The 10,261-nt window shown below is 45.4% G+C and overlaps 1 pseudogene across 1 annotated transcript in view; it reads right to left on the bottom strand.

Annotated features, from left to right (window-relative positions):
* Positions 1–364: 364 nt before the first annotated feature.
* Positions 365–10,261, bottom strand: part of LOC311135294 (pyruvate dehydrogenase protein X component, mitochondrial-like) — a 94,329-nt pseudogene continuing 84,432 nt past the window's right edge. The window contains exons 9-11 of the transcript XR_014615405.1: positions 7,182–7,340; positions 1,959–2,023; positions 365–726 (exon numbers count right to left, since the gene is read on the bottom strand). The product of XR_014615405.1 is annotated as a pyruvate dehydrogenase protein X component, mitochondrial-like (transcript). The remainder of the gene's footprint in view (positions 727–1,958; positions 2,024–7,181; positions 7,341–10,261) is intronic.

The raw sequence follows: 10,261 nt of genomic DNA, 5'->3' as shown, positions 1-10,261 counted from the left end.
ACCAGCAACAGTGTGTGAAAACCTTGTGAAGACTTACATAAAACGTTTGACCTGTGTCATTGCCAACAAAGGGTATATAACAAAGTATTGAGAAACTTTTGTTATTGACCAAATACTTATTTTCCACCATAATTTGCAAATAAATTCATTAAAAATCCTACAATGTGATTTTCTGGATTTTATTTTCTCATTTTGTCTGTCATAGTTGACGTGTACCTATGATGAAAATTACAGGCCTCTCTCATCTTTTTAAGTGGGAGAACTTGCACAATTGGTGGCTGACTATATACTTTTTTCCCCCACTGTATGTACAAGCCAACGGCACACCTACACAGCTAACCTTAACCTTTAGCTAACCCTGACCTGCGCCATGACAATGTTAATTTAGTTAAAATAAGACAGCTGCTCCTTTGCAGAATACACTGTAGGCTTCACGATGTAAGTGTTTCACTCTCTCTCCTTCCTTCCCTTTTTCCATCCCTCTCTCAGGCTAGTGCCATGCGCTGCGGCCGCTCCAGGTTGGCACTAAACTTGTCCAGGAAGTGTGATGCCAGCTCGTCGTCCACTAGGCGCCCGTCTCTAGACAGGGTGACGGTGCTCAGGGCACCTGTCTCCTCGGTCAGACGAAGCACAGCCCTGGAGGTGCCCACGGCCAGGATACACGCCTGCGGAGGGTTGATCACCGCACTGAACCCACTGATGCCAAACATGCCCAGGTTAGAAATACTGTCAGAGAGAGACAGGAAGGGAGGGATAGAGAAAGTTATTTCACCATTTGTACCAATAAAGCTAATTTGATTTGTGAAAGGAATTGGGAGGAATAAATAGGGGGAGGAGAGCGAGAGAGAATGAAGGAGGGGTGGGGGAAAGCGAGAAAAAAAGTGGGAGGGTGGTGAGAGAGGAAGGGAGGAGAATGAGAGAGAGGAGACAATGGGCATTGCATCATTAGTCTGGCTCAGCCAGGGAAAACATGCAGACAATTAACCAAGGGGAGATTACTGCCAGACATAATGGGGCCTTATTACTACCTATTCCCTGTTACTAATTCAGTCAAGACAGCATGAACTCACACCACAAAGAGACTGTGTGTGAGGTGAATTAAGGAGAATACAAAAGAGGATACCAGGAGACATTTCCTCAATAGACACATAAAGACATTGTGCCACTTCCAACAGCATGAGGTGAACTCATAGAGAGAGAGACCATCCCATCTCTGTGTTGAGTGAGCAATAACATCCACATGCAATTTGCTGTGTGGGTTAATGACATAGCCAGGCCTGGGGGATGGATAAAATGAGAGAGGAAGCATGCATACATCTTCAAGAAGAGTTAGAAAGAGCTTGCATCCTTTATAGGAATTAATTATCCTCCTCTCTGACACAGAAACTCCATTTATGTCTAAATGACCCCATTCATTCTAATGAGTTAAAACAGCCCCCCCTCCCCTAGAATGGATGGCCACATAATTGATAGCTCTTGTCGTCTGGCCACATATTCTCTTCATGCATGCATGTGATAATGTAGAATTTGCATATTATATGATCTAGCTGTGATGGTTATAACTCTAATAGCAGGACATGAATGACTGCTCCCTATCAGCAGCCTACTGAACTATACAAGAAATGACTAGCTTAGCGCCTGGTACAAAAGCTCCAGATTGTTATAATAGTGAAGTCACCGGTGAACCAGATACAGCTATTGAACACCTTTCTGCCACACATGGTCTCCCACACCGTAGACCTGTATGTCTGCATACTCAAACTTTTGACTATGTTGAAGTGCTAAGTAAGAACCTGAGTCAAACACCAGTTCACCTTCTAACAAGCCAAGAGACAAATCCCACAGCATAGTCTACACTGCATTTGTACAAAGCATATCTATCTAAATAATATTCCAGGTGTAAAGGACAGAGGGTTAGTATTATCTCTCTCCCAGATAATAAGGTGTGTTGTGTTTACCTGAAGGAGCCTCCCTGGTACTCATGAGGAAGCAGCTTCCCATCACGAGCATTTTGGGCCAGCGCCTGGAGAAAACAGATCTGCAGTCAGTCAGTCGTCTACTGTAGTCAGATGATCAGAGATCCTTTGGAATGAGATCTGCAGGGATCCACTCTGAGCCATAGGCTAATCAACGATCTACTGTCTAGAGGTGGTGATGGTTCAATAAGATCCATCAATCAGGCTTCTAGCAGTCTCAGTGATACAGTATGGACCTCATTGTTCAATGATAATGTTGAAATAATGTAATGCTGACAACCTCCCTTCAGCCTGCCATAGTCAACACTCCAAAGGCAGCCCTCACTCAGAGTTCAGACTGTATACTCCAAATGCTTCACTAAAAAAGGGCTTCATGCCAGAGCTTCTGTTAGCATCACTTAAATAAACCCAGGCATCAACACACACAGAGCTAGAGCAGAGTGAAGTTCAATCCCACTGTGTTGAACCCCATCGAAGGCAACACTTTTACATTAACACAATGAGAACTAAATTGGCTGAGCGGGAGGAAACAGTGTGAGCAATTGCTTTTAATGAAAAATCAATTGAGAGTTAGTCTCGACTAACCGGTGCCCCCACACATTGACTCTGTACCGGTACCCCCTGTATATAGCCACGCTACTGTTATTTTATTTCACTGCTGCTCTTTAATGATTAGCTTTTTTTTTTACTTATTAATTTTTTACCTTAAACTGCATTGTTGGTTTAGGGCTTGTAAGTAAGCATTTCACTGTAAGGTCTACACCTGTTGTATTCGGTGCATGTGGCAAATAACATCTGATTTGATTTAGGAGGGTTCCAAGCAGGCCATCTGGGGTGGAATGGGACTGCACTAGAATAATGACAAATGAACATTATTTACACAAAATTGACCACTTTGTCTGAATGCATGTAGACCTACTGTATCATCAATGTTTAACCCCGCTGATTCCAATTCCAAGGTCTTCAACTTCAGACCCTATTACTATTGTAGGCTATACATTTTCCTCTCCTGCACACAGATGTGTGTAAGTCCATGTTGCTGCTTTGCCAACTTGATTATGTGTGTACTCTCTGTCTTTGAGTGGGCTTTCTCCGCCTGTGGATTGGCAAGCTGGAGTAAGGGAGTTGACATGACTCAATGAGCAGAGACGAGAAGAGGAGTTCTCTAATGTAATTGTGCTTTAGAAACAATTAAACACCCCACCCGCTTCCTTCCATCACTCAAAAGTCAACATGAATCAATATGCTACTAGAGCACGAATCAGTATGCTACATAAGGAGCTTGGAGGCCGCACTGTTGCACTTTCTATTGGTGTGTGGGTGTTTTCTGGGTTATTGACTCTCATCCCAGTGCATGTGAGGTGGAAAATCCTCCATAGCTTCCTCACATGCATACACTAGTAGTGCGTGGGTCAGCTGTTGGTTCACACACACCCGCCCGCAATTGCTAATAACCCATTCGCAACCGCCCGACAATAGCTGATAAAGTGAAAATCTGAGGCCTGCACCCTGCCCTAACTCGCTAATATAGAAAAATTTGCTGTAGGCTACAGTCAGACACGGTGGAAATATTTTTTTGACAGGGGGTGCAGGAATTTAGTTTCCCGATTTAGATAATGTTTCTGCTTATAATTTCTGACATTTTGGTAGGCTATTTGTTAGTCAACTTGTCTATAATTAGATAATGTATATGTAGCTTCTCTTCTGTCATTATATGTTGCCCTAGAACACTAAATAAACCCTGGCTCTCCAGAATGTCATAAATCGATAGAATGAATGCTACAATCTAGTTGACATCGGTAAAGTTCTCTGCCATCTCTGCTTCTTTCGCGGAGCAAAGACTTTTACGGACCAGGGAGAAAAAAAACAGGAAAGATTTTGTGTGTAAAATTTCCAAATGACATCAGTTTGACTGGATATAAGGAAATAGAGAGCTGTGAAAACGACCCAACATGTTTCTGATAAGATTTTAGTTTGGCTTGGATGCATAATTTATGTGGTTGAAATAGGCTCTATCAGCGTTTATGATACTGATAAAGTTAGCACCTCTACAGATGGTATCTAACTGCGCATTCGCATTCTCTCAAGATGTCAAAAATCATATTTCGCCACTCGTCAAAATGTAGCCTACATTTGTCATTTTACTGCAAGAAATGCTTAATTCTGCAGGAGTTAATATTAAGGCTATGTGAGAGGTTATGGACCTACAGTCAGTGTCCAGATTTAAGTTTCCATTTACCCATCTGAACAGTATACTGTACGTGACTCTACAGTTCCTTTACGTGCCATAGGCCTATTTGAAGTCCCGATCTTGTGACTGTCAAATTTGTATTGTGCTTCACAATCATCACACATAACACTGCTATCATCCTATTTTACCACTTCACCAAATCTTTTCCAAACATTACATTTCTGGCCCTCCCTTCTCTTTATTTTGAACTCTCCATTTCGCAGCTTTTCTCTTACTGAATCGTTTTTGCCTACATGGATCGAAGTTAACTTTTTCTGCTCGTTCCCAAAAGCATTTGGCGATTGTCGTGTAGGCTATTTGGCGCGCGTACAGTTAGGCCCTAAAGCTTAATTAGGCTTATGCACTAATGCCAGATAGCCTAAAATAAGGAAAGAAAAACCTCAATGTAGCCTATAGATATAAATTGATCAACAATGATACATTTATGGATATTTTTAAGTTACTGTTTTCTGTTTATTCAACCCGCCCGCCACCCATCCGGCCTTCATCCACACAATATTTAATGACCCACCCTGCGGATATAACTGCCGGGACTGCAGGTTATGAGTTAACCTGCGCAACCTGCAGCAGATTTGCAATAATACATCTAACACTCATGTATGTCATGCTCATTCAAATGGAAATGCTTTAGAGATATTGCAGTGACACTGCTTTTAACTAAAAAACTAAGTCAAAAGACCCAGAGACACATTAGAATACATGGGGAGACATTTGCGATAACAGCAGGAAAAGGAAAAGCAATCATGTGTTTTGTGGGATCAGGCATGGTAGCCATTGAGCGCGCTGTGCCCCTTCCAGACCACATGTTGTATTAAATTAGCTGCTAATAAGGGGTTTATATTCTGCCCTAACTCAAACCAGGCTTCTGACTCTGGGTGGGAACACACAGACAGGAGTCTACTGTGCGTGCGTGCGTGCGTGTGACACTGCAAGTGTGCATGTGTTTAATACATGTGTTGTGGCTGGCCACAGATCGGGAGAACATGTTGTCCACTGCATCATTTGCAGGGGATACATTGGAATTACATTGTCACATTCTCTATTTCCTAAGCTGGCGCACTGGTGTGTGTGTGTGTGCACCCAGCTGCTGAGGCCTCTGTACCCGCCCCTTATTTAACCCTCCATTAATCGCTTCAAATGATCTAGCATGGTGATCTCATCTCATCATATCGGTGTTTCTGTGTGTACATTTATTTACTCATAATCATGGCACGTTCAGTTCATAGCTGGCTGCTGAGATGGAGAGAACTATGTATGGGTGGTCCTCTGTAGCTCAACTGGTAGAGCACGGCGCTTATAACGCCAAGGTAGTGGGTTCGATCCCCGGGACCACCCATACACAAAAATGTATGCACGCATGACTGTAAGTCGCTTTGGATAAAAGCGTCTGCTAAATGGCATATTATTATAACTACAGTGTCATATCACACAGACATGTATACACCCTCTAGATTCAGTATGGTTTAGGGCTGGGAATTGCCAGGGACCTTACGATACAATATTATCATGATACTTAGATGCCGATACGATATGTATTGCAATTCTCAAGATGATATATATATTGCGATTCGATACTGCGATTTTATTGCGATTTGATGTTCCAAACATATTGCTCACCATACGACTGCTGCAGGGGGATAAGCGAGTCATGAGAAAACAAGTTTTGATCAGTCATGGAAATTAAATAGCTGAAAACAAATTTGGCTCACTATTAAAAAAGAAGATGGTGAGTTTTGGTGTAGGTACAGCTGACTAGCGGCCGCAAAAATAATATTGCGATATTGTCACAAATAATATCCCGATATGTAACTGTATTGATTTCCCCTCCCCCATCACTAGTATGGTTATCTACTGTGTCAATCATTTGATTAAGTTATTTTAGCAATCCACCATCATCACCAAAATCATTATGAGAAGCCCAATTGTGGCAGATTTAAGAGCTGCAAAAAATTATGCAAATAATGGTGTGGTTTAAGCCTGAAGCACAACACTCTCTGGTCCCTGTCCAGGAAGGTAAACACCACCAACCCTGCTAATGTGTTTACTTAGAGAGTGATTCAGAATGAGCCCCCACACTACAACTCATTACACAGCCTGACCTTTCTAAAGAAATCACCTGAGGAATGCAGTTACACAGTGAATCCGAAACCAGCCCCTGGCCCTTACCAACTCGATTGGAGGGCCCTCCGTTGTCAAGTGTTGCTGACGAAACTCTGAGGGTGACTTCAAGACTGGCGAGGGGATCAAATAAACCAATCAACTTCGGGACACACTCGTGACTTGAATGATGCAATTCATGTTCCACATTTAAATAATAAAATGAGCATGAAATTCAAATGAGAAAATTCACCCTGTCGTTTTACAAGATATAAACCTCAGTAACAGTTACACATTTAATTTGGGAGGTATTTCCAATGTTACATGTGTCAAGTCTCGAAATCTGACAAACAAATACAGGTGTCAAAAAAAAAAAGTGAACTTGTGCAACTTAAAACAATTATGCAGTGCATTATGGCATACCCCTTTGCTCTGAAGCCGGCAGCATAGCGGACTATGTCGAAGTGGCTATTGGAGGGTCTAATTAGCCCTTACACCCTCCATTATTTTCACACCCTCAGCTTTGGGACACGCTCATATTGTAGAGGCACGCGTGAATGTGCAAATGGAGGGTCAAGGGTGATTTGGGATTCAGCCACAGCCTCAAGGCTAAGGGGCTGCTGGTGATATTACCGTTCTACACTCATTTTATAGAACTTTAATTTGAGTGCTTTGTAACTGCCACTAAATAATGGAGACAGCTAATTCCATTTCAGATACTGTAACATTTAATTATTTTATTCCACTCCGCCCGGGATAGTTAGAAGCTCACTGGCATGTATTTCTCCAACAGCACAGGCCCCCATTCTGAATTACGAGCTCCACAGTACCCAGGTATCAGTAGTCTTCCACCATATCTTGGTATTAGCGGAGATCTCCTGCACTCCCTTGTCAGCAGCGTTTGTGATAATGGGGGTAATGAGGCCCTTCTCGGTCACCACAGCGATGGAGATGCTGATGGAGTCCAGCGCCTGGGGCCCCACCCCCGACCAGGTCACGTTGACCTCCGGCAGCTCCTAAAGGAAAAGGTCAGAGGTCAGGACAGATTCTGTCAGATGAGATTCAAGGAGGAGGAGAAGAGGACTGAGGGGAAGAGAGAGTGGAGGGATGGAAGAGGAAAAGGGACTCAAGGAAGATAGAGACTCAATAACAATCCATCCATGGCCTTCATAAGACAGGACAGAGTAATTTGGTATACCCTGTCCTATCCCCACGATTGATAAGATAAGAGATAAGATATGATAATGTTTCCACAGAAGTAAGGGTGGGTCAGGGTGAAAGGTGAATGGGCCAGTGTTACAGTAGATTCAGTGCTCTGACAAAAGGCAGGACCACAGGGCCTAACAAAGTGGTGAGACATGGTCTCATCTTCTATTCACCTCTGTCTCTGTTTCCATGGATACAGTCAGTCACACAAAGGAGCCACATTCATATTCAAAATGCACATTATGAAAATCAAGGCTTATCCTCTCCCCAAATTGTACTAGCCAAGGCACCCAGCTGAATCCCAGGGAGTTTGCTTGGTGATTACATTCCCAGTCTTCACACAGAGGGTAAGAGGAGAGGGGGGGGGGGAGACCCTACATAAGGAACTACAGGAGAAAGCACGGAATAAGGCATTGTAATTTATCAAGGAAAGCCCCAGGTAAAACACAGAGAATGGAAAATCGACAGACATTTCCCTACTAAGATGAGACAAGGATGCCTTTTAACCTTCTCTCTCTTTCCTCGCCATGAATAATTTTGAAAATTAATTTTGAAAACCTGTTTGGTTAGAGATTAATACTCAGCCAATTTCCTCAGAATTCCCATCAAATGGGGGAAAGACAGGATAGAATTAACTGGGAATTGGTGTCTATTTATAGGTTCCTCCATCAGCCAGACGATAGCAGGCTCTGTGCCTCAGCCTGCCACCAGACAGTCAGTTGATAAATATACATGGGGGTGTTTGAACCACGGACGGTTGTAGAGGAATGGCTTCAGGGGATCTGTAACTGTGATGTGATGTGGCTTTGTTGCTCAGGAAACTGAAGCCGAATAACACTGGAAGCCTGTACGTATCCCTGATCCCAGTAGATAAATGAATACATACAGTGCCTAGAGAGTATACACTCCCAGATGTTTTGTGTGTGTGCATAATTTAATGCATTTACCTTCCAGGCTGTGAGGCAAAACTGTGACATTTGTGCAAAGGGTTGTATACTTTCTATGGGCACATACAGCTCTGGAAAAAATTAAGAGACCTGTGATAAGGTGGTGTTGAAGGAGTCAGGCGCAGGAGGGCAAATCACAGAAACAGGCTTTAATCCGAAAAATACAGGTTTACGCAGAAATGCGTCACACACACTCCAGGGCACAAAACAGGTGCACTGTAAAATACAAGGCACACGGGAAAATACTCCCGTCGATACAAAATACACAAGCTCCACTGAGCTTCACTAACCTCCACAACAAACAATCACCCACAAGGACAAGGGGGCAGAGGGAACACTTATACACTGACTAATTAGGGGAATAGAACCAGGTGTGTGTGATTGACAAGACAATTGTGAGGATGATTGGGGCGGCAGTGGTTAGTCCTCCGGTGACGACGAACACCGAAGCCTGCCCGAACAAGGAGGGGAGGCAGCCTCGGCCAAAGTCGTGACAGTACCCCACCCCCCGCGACACGCAGCTCCAGCAGCGCACCGACCCCGGCCTCAGGGACGCCCAGAAGGACGCGGAGCAGGGCGAGCCGGATGGCGACGGTGGAAATCCCGCAACAGGGAGGGATCGAGGATATCCCTTAACGGGACCGAGCACCGTTCCTCCAGACCGTACCCCTCCCACTCCACAAGGTACTGAAGGCCCCCCACCCGACGCTTCGATTCCAGGATGAAACGGACAGAGTATGCCGGGGCCCCTTCGATGTCAAGAGGAGGTGGAGGAACCTCCCGCACCTCAGACTCCTGGAGCGGACCAACCACCACCGGCCTGAGGAGAGACACATGAAACGAGGGGTTCATTCGGTAATCAGGGGGGAGTAACAACCTATTAGTAACCTCGTTGATTCTCCTCAGGACTTTGAATGGCCCCACAAACCGCGGGCTCAGCTTCCGGCAGGGCAGGCGGAGGGGCAGATTCTAGGTTGAGAGCCAGACCCGATCCCCTGGTATGAAAACCGGGGCCTCCCTGCGGTGACGGTCAGCGTTGGCCTTCTGACAACACACAGCGTGCTGGAGGTGAACGTGGGCAGCGTCCCACGTCTCCTCCGCGCGCCGAAACCAGTCATCCACCGCAGGAGCCTCGGTCTGGCTCTGGTGCCACAGTGCCAGAACCGGTTGGTAACCTAAAACACATTGGAATGGTGTTACGTTAGTAGAGGAGTGGCGGAGAGAGTTCTGGGCATATTCTGCCCATGGCAAGAACACCGACCACTCCCCCGGCCGGTCCTGGCAGTAGGACCGCAGGAACCTACCCACATCCTGATCTACTCGTTCCACCTGCCCATTACTCTCGGGGTGGAGCCCAGAGGTCAGGCTGACCGAGACCCCCAGACGTTCCATGAACGCCTTCCAAACCTTGGATGTGAACTGGGGACCTCGGTCAGACACTATATCCTCTGGCACTCCGTAGTGCCGGAAGACGTGAGTAAACAGGGCCTCCGCAGTCTGCAGGGCCGTGGGGAGACCGGGCAGAGAAAGGAGGCGGCAGGACTTGGAGAAGCGGTCCACAACGACCAGGATGGTGGTGTTACCTTGGGAGAGGGGAAGATCAGTCAGAAAATCAATACTAAGATGAGACCATGGTCGTAGTGGAACTGGTAAGGGTTGTAGCTTATCCGGTGGGAGGTGCCTAGGTGCCTTACTTTGGGCGCACACTGAGCAGGAGGAGACGTACACCCTCACGTCCTTAGCCAAGGTAGGCCACCAGTACTTTCCGGTCACGCAGCGCACTG

Source organism: Coregonus lavaretus (assembly GCF_964263955.1).
Source record: "Coregonus lavaretus genome assembly, chromosome: 9".
Taxonomy (NCBI): Eukaryota; Metazoa; Chordata; class Actinopteri; order Salmoniformes; family Salmonidae; genus Coregonus; species Coregonus lavaretus.
Note: the sequence above shows the minus strand (reverse complement) of the source record. Positions and strands in the feature narration are given on the sequence as shown.